The 11896-nt window shown below is 36.3% G+C and overlaps 1 pseudogene; it reads left to right on the forward strand.

The window, feature by feature from the left end:
* Positions 1 to 3470: 3470 nt before the first annotated feature.
* On the forward strand, positions 3471 to 5055 carry LOC129076236 (importin subunit alpha-1-like; annotated as a pseudogene).
* The last annotated feature ends 6841 nt before the right edge of the window (positions 5056 to 11896 follow it).

Consider the following 11896-nt stretch of genomic DNA (forward strand, 5'->3'; position numbering starts at 1 on the left):
ATTGAGGTCATAAGCCAATAATACAGGTTATAGTTATCAAATTGACTATATTACTGGGTGGTAATGACTTGAGAAATTTGAATTGCTGGCTATCTCTGTGTAATCTGGAAGGCCCTAGAGTAGAATGGAATCTTTGTTGTCTTTAACAATAGTAATTTGATTCTTAGCTCAGAAAAACCTGTATACAGACTTTGGTTCATTTAAGATGTACTTGTTACCACTTCCTAATATATCAAAATAAGTTATTTTAATTGACCATCTGCTGTGTGCCCAGTGCTCAAGACTCTGCAAAGTTACACAGCTCCAATATAGCCATTCTTAGATAAAATGGCCTAAATATGTGTGTATGTGCATATTCTATCTCTGCCTCTAAGGTTTTCAAGTACACATTACTAGCACTACTGCACTACTCCATTTAATAATTTATTAGACCATTTTACATGTTTTATTAATATATCATCGTATTATCATTTCTTTACTTTTGGCTTTCCAACCCAAACTAAATCCACTATAATGGCAATGGTCTATCCTATGCTGTATTCAGTTCTGTTTCTTTGAAAACTACAGCATAGTTGATAATTCCTTATTCATCTTGAGTACTATTTGTCCCGTTCTCCAGTTTTGGTATACTTATGATTAATCTCTATTTTTTGCCTCCCACCAGCCTGGATGCATAATTCACCCCACAATTATAATCACTGAAAAGAATCCAGTCCCATCTCAAATCCTATCCTTTACTTGATAGTACACAGTCCTTTCTACAGGCAAGTTGGTAAATTTGTACAAAGACCATCAATAGTTTATAAGGAGGACCTACAAATTTTATTTATTTACATGATACAATTATTCTTTATTATGATTTTACAATTCATTCAGCTCTGAAGTCCTAATGCAGCACTGAATTAATTCTGACATGTTGCCATGGACTTCATTTTTGGGGCAAGCAAGCATGAAGAAAATGCATCATCAGTGTAGTATATTGCCCATCATAACTAGAGTACCATTCCATTTCTCACTGTATCTTAAAGAGGGGCATATTGGGATTTTGGGTGAGATCAGCCTTTGTTCTGTGGGACCTTTTGGCTCCCCTTGACTGAAACTCAATAGATCCTAGTGTGGTACTTTTTTCATTGTAAAATGAAAAACACTACCAGACACTTCAAGCTTCCCCAGAGGTGCATGATACAACTCTCCTTTGAGAATTACTGCTAAGTTAATCATTTTTTCTAGTTAACAAAGTCTGTCTATATTCAGTTACTCTGTTGAGGAATTGCTTTGGTGGGAACTACTAAAATCATAGAAAAATATACAGTTTTGAACAATGTACATTTAGTCAGCTCCCAAGCAGCATAGTAAAGCCCTTTATAAATAATCAAAAACTTAAGATTCCCTATTATCATTATGTCTTTGATACAGCTGATGGACTCATTAGGGCATTGAGTAACTCCTCAGAGATCCCAAAATGGTGTGTTGCAGTGTATCTCTGACACTTTTAATTTTTACACATTATGTTTGGATATCACAATTAGAGAAATTTAAATGGCATCTGGAGGACAACAAGGCCAGGTTTCCTTGGCTTAAGCAAGCTCTAATGCTATTGCATTTAATTAATAGTAAACTTGGAACAGCTCAATGACATACCTAAAGAGCAAAGATGCAAATTAAAGCTAAAAAATCTATTTGAAACAGACAAGATAGTGTTCTCTCATGTTGCCATACAGACCAAGTTATCTACATTCTGTGGAATATACACATAAATACCAGCAATATTTCAAAATGTAATGACTATTCCTGTTGGTCATTATGTAGGAAATCAGGATTGCAAAATGTGGTGTTGAACACATCGCTCAGAGAAAAAGCCTGAGGGTTATTCAGGGGTTACTTTCAAAGATGATAAATTAAAATTTCCTTGAAAAATACACAAGCTGAAATGAATCTTGGAATGGTGGTCTAACCTTCTAGGATCTTACATATCAGAACCCTTTGATCTGAATAATGCTGAATGGGTAGTCATTGCAATATTCAAGGTTTGTCCACAGGTATCCAGCCATGTAATATGAAAAATAGACACTTATTGAAAGAAATACATAATACAATAAACATTGTCCATAGGCCAATGATGCCTCAGTCCCCTTCAAGGTAGGCACCTTGGGACCTCACACAGTTCTCCCAATTGCCATCAGTTGTCTCATAGTATTTTCCTGAATCTCATTGATGGTCTGAATTCTCTCACTTTTCAAAGATGATTTTAGTTTTGGGAAAAGCCAAAAGTTGCAGGGTGCCAAATCTGGGCTGTTGAGGGGCTGAGTCACTTGGGTGATTTGATGTTTTGCCAAAACACTCTGCACAAGACATGATGCATGAGTAGTTATGTGATCATGATGAAGCTGCCAGTCAGAAGTTGCCAATTGCTGCAGCTTTCTGAATCATCCAAATAGTTTTTGCAGAGTAATGTTCAAGCTTAATGCAAAAATTGACACAGATTAATTGCTCTACTCTCTCAGGCATTTTCAATGCTATGGCCACGTAATACTCATGCTCACTCGATGGTGTCCACTGCCCTCTCTGACTAGTACAGGGAAGTTTTCATTGTTCACACGTGCACATTCCAGTCCCCTCTCCTTGGCTGCCAGGTTACATGGATGTTGTGTAAACCGTTCTTGTCATATTAATACTGGCTGGGCTTTTTCCGGGCAGACCTTATCATATGTCATTCAGATTCAGTAGACTATGATCAACATTCTGTATCTCTCTACATAATTTGAAACAACAGTAAATATAGCGTCCCTCAGGGCCTTGCAGTGAAATTAGCCTGGTTGACTACATGTATATGGGGTGAGAGGGGCACTGTTAAATGAGAACTATTACTACCTTCATGGAATTATATTATCCTACCTCAATATGAGATAAGCTATCAATGAAGGCAGCAAAATAAATAAAAATTAAAAAGTAAATGAGGGTATACTTTAAATATAATAAGTAGCTTTGTTTATATCCCAAAATATTTAACTGTTGAAATATTTTTTCTCCACATTGTGCTGGGGAGACTTATTAGAATTTATTACTATATGAGAGGAGATAGTGTTCTACAGATCTGAAAAACTCAAAGACAGCAGTTAAAGGTTTTAATAAAGAAGCTTTCCAAAAGTTCTCTCCTCTATAAGGCATTGAGAACACTGGAAAAAATATTCAAAATAAACTGTTTAAAAACTCTGAAAATTAACTAGATCCCTACAATGGTCCAAGGAGTATTTATTGAAGAAAAATCATTGTATCTTGGTAAAAACATCATGCTCTGTGATGTTTTAGCTTGCCCTATCTCTATCCAAAACTCCCTAGATCTAACATGGTCTTCGTGCTGATCAGTGTTGTATGTTTTCAGAGCAACAGAACTGCAGCCTGTGTGCCTCACACTGTCTCCTATGAAAAGACTAAACTGGCTGTATAGCTATCTCCTTTGTTTCTTAACCATGTCCACCAATGAGAATGCTAATTCACCAGCTACCCACCTTAACAGATTTAAGAACAAGGGGGCACTACAGAAATCAGCGTCGCTGAATAGAATTTAATGTGGAGCTGAGAAAAACAAAGAAAGATGAACAGATGCTGAAAAGGAGAAATGTAAGCTCATTTCCTGATGATGCTACTTCTCCACTGCAGAAAAACCGCAACAACCAGGGCACTATAAATTGGTCTGTTGAAGACATTGTCGAAGGCATAAATAGCAACAATTGGGAAAGCCAGCTCCAACCTACTCAGGCTGCAAGGAAACTGCTTTTTAGGGAAAAACAGCCACCCATGGACAACATAATCCAGGCTGGTTTAATTCCAAATTTTATGTCTTTCTTGGGCAGAACTTATTGTAGTCCCGTTCAGTTTGAATCTGCCTGGGCCCTCACTAACATTGCTTCTGGGACATCGGAACAAACCAAGGCTGTAGTAGATGGAGGTACTATCCCAGCATTCATTTCTTTGTTGGCATCTCCCCATGCTCACATCAGTGAACAAGCTCTATGGGCTCTAAGAAACATCACAGGTGATGGTTCAGTTTTCTGAGTCTTGGTTATCAGGTACAGTGCAGTTGACCTACTGTTGGCTTTTCTTGCAGTTCCTGATATGTCATCTTTAGTATGTGGTTACTTATGTAATCTTACCTGGACACTTTCAAACCTTTGTCGCAACAAGAATCCTGCACCCTCATTAGATACTGTTGAGCAGATTTTTCCTATCTTAGTTTGTCTCCTGCATCATGATGACCCAGAAATATTAGCGGATAGCTGCTGGGCCATCTCCTATCTTACTGATGGTCCAAATAAATGGATTGAAATGGTTGTGAACACAGGAGTTGTGCCCAAACTTGTGAAGCTCCTGGGAACTACTGAATTGCCCATTGTGACTCCTACGCTAAGAGCCATAGGAAATATTGTCACTGGGACAAATGAGCAGACTCAGGTTGCAAAAGATGCAGAAGCCCTTGCTTTCTTTCCCAGCCTGTTAATGAATTCTAAGGCTAATATTTAGAAGGAAGCTACATGGACAATGTCAAACATCCCAATTGGCCATCAGGACCAGATACAGCAGGTTGTGAATCATGTGTTAGTCCTATTCCTCATTGTTGTTCTGTCTGAGGCAGACTTTAAGACACAAAAGGAAACTGCATGGGCTGTGACCAACTATGCAAGTGGTGGAACAGTTGAATAGATTGTACACTTTTTTCACTGCGGCATAATAGAACCATTGGTGAACCCCTTAACTGTGAAAGATACCAAAATTATTCCAGTTATTCTGGATGCCATTTCAAATATCTTCCAGGATGCTGAGGAACTAGGTGAAACTGAGAAACTTAGTATAATGATCAAAGAATGTGGAGGTTTGGAAAAAATTGAAGCTCTACAAAACCATGAAAATGAATCTGTATACAAAGCTTCATTGAACTTGACTGAGAAGTATTTCTCTGTAGAGGAAGAGGAAGATCAAAATGTTGTGCCAGAAACTACCTCTGATGGCTATACATTTCAAGTTCAGGATGACATTGCTGGGACCTTTAACTTTTAGATTGTATGGCTGAGGCATAACATGTTTGTTGTGTTCTATGTTTGGTATAAGTTTGTCTTAACCATTTCTCTACTAAGAACTCTTTTTAAATATGGTTTGTTATTGTAGCAGTTTTTACAATGAAACTATACTTGAACAGTTCCAAACTGTATATACTGTATTGAACTTCTCCTCTCAGTGGGTGTCTTATTTCTATGTGAGATATCCTATCTTACAGTGTCCAGTAAATAAAGGTTAAGTTCCACCATTTACTTTAAAAAAAATCACTAGATATGCAAGAACCTTGAAAACTAACAACCTCACAAATACAGAAGCCACAAAAACCAGCATTCTAGCAACAACTGGAAGGTACAGAGTACAGAAACAGGTTGGAGTTCCACAAAATCCATCTCCAGATAATTGTCACTATTTGACACATCTGGCAGCTCCTTGCATATCTCAAGTATGGTCTTTAATTTACCTGAATCAGACCTCCTTATGTGCAAACTTATACCTAGAGAATTTGTTGAAAAAGAAGTGGTGATTTTTCAACACTGCAGCTACCTGAGATAGTGACACCAATCACTATCTGAGATAGATTTAACAACAAGTTGACTAAAAGTCTTTTCCAATGTAACTGAACAACAATAAGAAAAAAGAAAAGAAAAAAAGAAAAGGAAAATATGTCCAGAGCAAAAAAAAAAAAAAAAAAAAAAAAAAAAGAATAACAAACTGGTGAATGAGATATTTGTAGCAGGCTTTGAAAAGGGAAGGGAAGGGGAAAGTTAAGGAACATATAGCAAGGACTCATGGACAAAACCAAAGGGGAAGAGCTGAGGGAGGGAAGGTGGGAGGGGGCAAGGGAAAGAGGTGGGGGGAAGGCAGAGACAAATGTATTTAAAAAGTAAATAAATTAATTTAAAAAAAAAAGAAAAGCTTAACACATTTTTGGGACTCTAGAAGGCAACAATGCTATGCAAGGCTATAGGTACGACCAAAATTAAAATAAAAAAAAATCCTCAGAAGGCTCTAAACACTCACCTCAGATCTTAAGGCTCTGAATAAGCACAAAGTAAGACTAAGATAGAATTTTAAACTGCAGGAGCATAGAAGGTATGTCAAGGAACATTCCAAATCCTTTGGCAAAGGCTGGAGAATTACTGATTCACGACATTTAAAGAAATCTTTGTGTGATTATTAGCTGACCCTTAGCTAACCAAGCAGACATTATACTGGTTGCATATGACAAAGAAAACATACTTCACCATATTAGTCCAATAAAGTCACTAAACAAGTGAGTAACAACAACAACAACAAAAAAACAGCTAATAGCAATAACAACAAACTGTGGGGAGAGCAAAATTCTCATTTCCAGAATGACCACATTATATTATTTGAAATTTCAAGTATTCACATATTTTATAAGTATGTTTATTTAATATAGCCTGTTAATGTACACTCTTAGCATTTATTTTTTTGGTTTTAATACTCTAACAAGCATTATTACTGAGTTTATGGTTAGTAACTTCCTTTTATATGTCTTATATAATAAAATGTTTTTGAATTCAATTCTAATTGGTTTGTTCAATAAAATATCAGCAAATCATATGTAATTGTTATAAAATAAACACCATTGCTTTGGAAAAAATAAAATACCAAATACTAAAAAAAATAGAAAACATATACAAAAACAGGAATAAATGTTCAATGCAAAGCAAAAAAAGTAATCAATTGAAAATGTCCTGGTGGAAGCCAATATGTTAAACATACTAGACAAATCAGCTAATCAGAAAAATGTTCAAAGAACGAATGAAAACCATAAAAACAAAATTGGACAACTCACAATTTCCAGTTTCAAAACTCACCACAGAGCTACAGTAATAAGTACACTGAGGTACTGGCATAACCAGTGACATATTAATCAATGGAATACAAGTGAGATTCCAGATATAAACCCATATATTTATAGTTAATTGAGTTTCAGAAAGGGTGTCAATATAATTCAATGGAGAATGGTTTTCTCAACAAGTGGTGATGGAGGAAACTAGCTATCCACATGAAAAAAATTGAAGTTCAACACCCAATTCCACATTATAAAAATATATCTAATGAAGGGTCATATATCTAAATGTAAATATTCAAACTATAAAACTCTTAGAAGGAAACATAATGGAAAACCTTCCTACCATATGGCAATAGACTTTTAGAAATGATACCAAATGCACAAGTAACAGTAGAAAAAATTGACAGAGCTCACAGAATATAAAACTTTTACGTTTTAAAGGATCTGATAAAGTGTTGAGATTATTTGTAGTTGTCCATATACTGACACATATAATCCTTTTAAATTTGGTTCTTGGTGACAAGTTTACAAAAGCAAGTACTAGTTTTAATAAAGTAGAAAAATAAACTATAACAAAATAGCATATTTATGATTATTTTATTTTACCTTATATTTATTTATTTATTTATTTATTTATTTATTTATATTTTTTGTTCAAATTCATTTGTCTCCATCTTCCCGACACCACGTTCCCCTGCCCTCCTCCTCCACCTCCCTCCCTCAATCCTTCCTTCCTTTGGCTTTGTGCATGGGTCCTTTATACATATTTCTTGACTTGACCCTTCCCTTTCCTTTCCCCACCCCCTCCTCCTTCCCCCTTGACTCTGTTGGTTTCTTTTTCCTTTCAATGTTGCTGGTTATATATTCCTTGATTGTTTTGTTGGTTAGGTTCAACTTACAGGTGAGATCATGTAGTATTTGTCTTTCACCCCCTGACTTATTTCATTAGCATAATTCTCTCTAGTTCCATCCATGCTGTCGCGAAGGGTAGTAGCTCTTTCTGCTGCATAGTTTTCCATTGTGTAAATATTTGTACCATTGTTTTTTGATCCACTCATTTGCTGATGGGCATTTAGTTGGCTTCCAGCACTTGGCCATTGTCATTTGTGCTGCTATAAACATGAGGGTGCATAGGTTTTTTTGAAATGGCATTTTGGGGTTCTTAGGGGATAATCCCAGGAGTGGAATCACTGGGTCAAAAGGCAGTTCCATTATTAGCTTTTTGAGGAAATTCCGCACTGTTTTCCACAGTGGCTGCACCAGCCTGCATTCCCACCAACAGTGAACTAGTGTTCCCTTTTCTCCACAGCCTCTCCAGCACCTGCTGTTTGTTGATCTGTTTATGATGGCCAATCTGACCACTGTGAAACGGTATCTCATTATGGTTTTAATTCGCATTTCTCTGATGGCTAGTGATGCTGAGCATCTTTTCATATGTCTCTGGGCCCTCTGTATCTCTTCCTTGGAGAAGTATCTGCCCAGGTCCTTTACCCGTTTTTTTAATTGGATTTTTTGTCCTCTTGGAGTGGAGTCATGTGAGTTCTTTGTATGATTTGGAGATCAAACCCTTATCTGATATATCATTGGCAAATATATTTTCCTATACGGTTGGTTCCATTTCATTTTGCTTATGTTTTCTTTAGCCATGCAGAAGCTTTTTATTTTTATGAGGTCCCATTTGTTTATTCTTTCCTTCATGTCCCTTGCTTTAGAGGACATATCATTGAAACTGTTGCTGCGTGGGATATCTGGGAGTTTCCTGCTTATGTTCCCCTCTAGGACTTCTGTGGTGTCATCACTTATATTTAAGTCTTTTATCCATTTTGAGCTTATTTAGTGTATGATGTAAGTTGATCAAATTTCAATTTTATCCATGTGGCTGTCCTGGTCTCACAACACAATTTGTTGTAGAGGCTATTTTTACTTCAATTTATGCTCCTGCCCACTTTTTTCCAATATTAATTGACCATAGAAGCATGCCCTTATTTCTGGCCTTTCTATTCTGTTCCACTGACCTATGTTTCTGTTTTTATGCCAGTACCAGACTGTTTTGATTACAATGGACTTGGAATATAGTTTGATATCAGGTATTTTGATCTCTCCTGCTTTGTCTTTCTTTCTCAAAATTGCTGTGGCTATTCAGCCTCATTTATGGTTCCATTTAAATTTTTGAAATGTCTGTTCTATTTCTGTGAAATATGTCATTGGTATATTAATAGGGATTGCCTTGAATCTATAAATTGCTTTGGGTAGTATCGATATTTTGATTATGTTAATTCTTCCAATCCATGATCACGGTATATGCTTCCATTCATTTGTGTCTTCCTTAATGTTTTTCTTCATTGTTGTATACTTTTCAGCATACAAATCTTTTATCTCCTAGGTTAAGTTTATTTCTAGGAATTTTATTTTTCTTCTTTAATAGCAACTGGTATTTTTTTTCTGATTTCTGCTCTTGGTATTCATTGTTGGTACACAAAAATGCCTTTGATTTCTGAATATTGACTTTGTATCCTGCATATTTGCCAAATTCATGAATTAGGTAAAGTCATTTTTGGGTGGAGTGTATAGAGTTTTCTATGTACACTTATCATGTCATCTGCAAACAGTGATAGTTTTACTTCCTCCTTTCCAATTTGGATGCCTTTTATTTCTTTTTCTTGTCTGACTGCTGTGGCTAGGACTTCCAGTACGATGTTGACTAGAAGTGGTGAAAGCGGACATCCTTGTGTTTTTCCCGGAACTTAGTGAGAAACCTTTCTAATTTTTGCCCATTGAGTATGATGTTGGCTGTAGGTTCTTCATATATGGCCTTTATTATGTTGAGGTATGCCCTCTTTATCCCCATTTTATTGAGTGTTTGTGTCATAAATGGGAGCTCTACCTTATCAAATGGTTTTTCCACACCTATCGAGATGATCATGTGGTTTTTGTCTTTCCTTTTGTTTGTCATATATTACATTTATTGATTTGCATATATTGAACCACACCTGCATCCCTGGAATAAATCCCACTTGATTGTGATGGATGATCTTTATAATGTATTGCTGGATGCAGTTTGCCAATATTTTGTTAAGGATTTTAACATCTATGTTCATCATCAATATTGGCCTGTAGTTTTCTTTCTTTGTAGTGTCTTTATCTGGTTTTGTGTTAGGGTGATGCTGGCCTCATAAAAATAGTTTCGCAGTCTTCCTTCCTCTTGGATTTTTTGGAATAGTCTTGAGAAGGACAGCGGTTAACTCTTCCTTAAGTGTTTTGTAAAATTCTCCTATGAAACTGTCCGTTCCAGGGCTTTTGTGTGCTGGGAGTTTTTGATTACTGTTTCAATTTCCTGAGCTGTTTTTCGTCTGTTGGGGCTTTCTGCCTCTTCTTCATCCAGTGTTGGAAAGTTATATTTTCTAAAAATGTGTCCATTTCATCAAGGTTTTCAAATTTCTTGGCATATAATTGCTCATAGTAATTTCTTACAAGAGTTTGTATTTCCGTGGTATCATTTGTTATTTCTCTTCTTTCATTTCTGATATTATTTATTTGGGTCCTCTCCCCCCTACTTTTTTTTTTTTTTTTTTGATGAGCCTGCTTAAAGACTTGTCAATTTTGTTTATCTTTTCAGAGAACCAGCTCCTGGATTGGTTGATCCTTTGAGTTATTCTTTTTGTCATTATATCATTATTTCTGCCCTAATCTTGATTATTTCCTTCCTTTGACTTGCTCTGGGGTTTATTTGTTGTTGTGTCTCCAGTTCTTGAAGTTGTAGGGTTAGGTCATTTACTTGAAATGTTTCAATCTTTTTTAGGTAGGCCTCTATTGCTATAACCTTCCCTCTCAGGACTGCCTTTTCTGTGTCCCATGGGTTTTGGACTAGTGTGTGTTCATTTTCAGTTGTTTCCAAAATCTTTTTCATTCTTCTCTTATATCATTATTAACCCATTCATTGTTTGTTAGTGTCATATTCAGTCTGCATCAGTTTGAATGTTTTTGAGGTTTTCCCTTGAGGTTGGGTTCCAGTTACAAGCCCTTGTGTTCCAAGAAAATTCTTGGTATTGTTTCCATTTTCCTGAATTTGTTGAGGCTTGGTTTGTGTCTTATTATGTGGTCTATATTTGAATACGTTCCTTGTGCATTTGAAAAGAATGTGTATCTTGCTTCTTTGGGATGAAAGGTTCTTTATATACATATGAGTTAAGTCCATTTGACCTAATTCATCATTTAGTTCCATAATTTCTTTCTTTATGATTTGTTTGGAAGATCTATCCATTTTTGGCTGTAGGGTGTTAAAATCCCTTACTCTCAGTGTGTTTTTGTCTATATCTTTGTTGAAGTCCTCCGCAGTTTTCCTTATGTATTTGGATGCTCCTATTTGGGGTGCATATAAGTTTACAATGTTTATGTCTTCTTGATGGATTCTTCCTTTGAGTAGTATAAAGTGTCCCTCTGGGTCTCTTTTTATGGCCTTTGGTTGAAATTTATTTTGTCTGGTATGAGTATTGCTACCCTTGCTATTTGTTTTCATGCTCATTTTCTTGCAATATTTTTTTCCATCCTTTTACTTTCAGTCTGTGTAGGTGGTTTGTTAGGGGGTTGGTCGCTTGTAGGCAGCATATGTGTGGGTCATGTTTTCTTATCCATTCAGCTATCCTGTGTCTTTCGATTGGGGCATTTAGTCCATTTACATTGAGAGTTATTAGTGATAGGAACTTATTCATTTTTTTCTCTTTGTACCCATGTCCTTGCTGCTGAACAAATGGACCCATGGAAGGGGATGGCCAGATGCTATTACCCCCTTCTCCGGGGTCCCTCCATTGTAGTTTCTTTGCTAGCTGCCCTTGGAATTATGGCTCTGAAAGACATAGTTTGGTGAAAAGGAAAGGAACTATTTAATCAAAAGTTATACAGGTTTGATTAATGGCTAAATGTCACCATTAAACCTCAAAATCCCTTCAAAACAATCACTAGCACACACACCATCCTGCCTTCCCCCCTTTACCCAATTAGGCCAGTTAGGCCCATCAGGCC

The sequence above is a fragment of the Pteronotus mesoamericanus genome, unplaced genomic scaffold (assembly GCF_021234165.1).
Source record: "Pteronotus mesoamericanus isolate MK-2021 breed Mesoamerican mustached bat unplaced genomic scaffold, CSHL_Meso_final contig_58, whole genome shotgun sequence".
Taxonomy (NCBI): Eukaryota; Metazoa; Chordata; class Mammalia; order Chiroptera; family Mormoopidae; genus Pteronotus; species Pteronotus mesoamericanus.